The sequence below is a fragment of the Camelina sativa genome, unplaced genomic scaffold (genome assembly GCF_000633955.1).
Source record: "Camelina sativa cultivar DH55 unplaced genomic scaffold, Cs unpScaffold22484, whole genome shotgun sequence".
Lineage (NCBI taxonomy): Eukaryota > Viridiplantae > Streptophyta > Magnoliopsida > Brassicales > Brassicaceae > Camelina > Camelina sativa.
Genome location: NW_010943472.1, coordinates 1 through 266, shown reverse-complemented (window position 1 = coordinate 266; position 266 = coordinate 1). Strand labels below are relative to the sequence as shown.

General features: G+C 42.5%; 1 long non-coding RNA gene across 1 annotated transcript; it reads right to left on the bottom strand.

The window, feature by feature from the left end:
- LOC104775615 lies at window positions 1-266 on the bottom strand. The gene is made up of 2 exons (XR_766015.1): window positions 197-266; window positions 1-107 (listed from the first exon to the last, which is right to left on the bottom strand). It is a non-coding gene; the product is annotated as an uncharacterized LOC104775615 (long non-coding RNA).

Below are 266 nucleotides of genomic sequence, written 5' to 3'. Positions count from 1 at the left end.
TCGTCCTGTGTTAAAATCATCCTTTGAGTCATTGTGCGAAGAGACTTCGCTTCGGATTCCGCTTCTTGAAGCCGTTCTGCAGCAGCTGTGGCCTCGTCTTTCAAATTCTGAACATAGAACAGAAAAATAAGACATGATTTCTTCATGTCAATAAAAGTGGCACATCTCATGGAACCAGTACATCAGTGTACCTTACCTCAAGTTCTGCACGTAGGGAAACAATTTCCTCATCCTTCCCGCTCTTTTTCTGTTTAGCAGCATTTAGA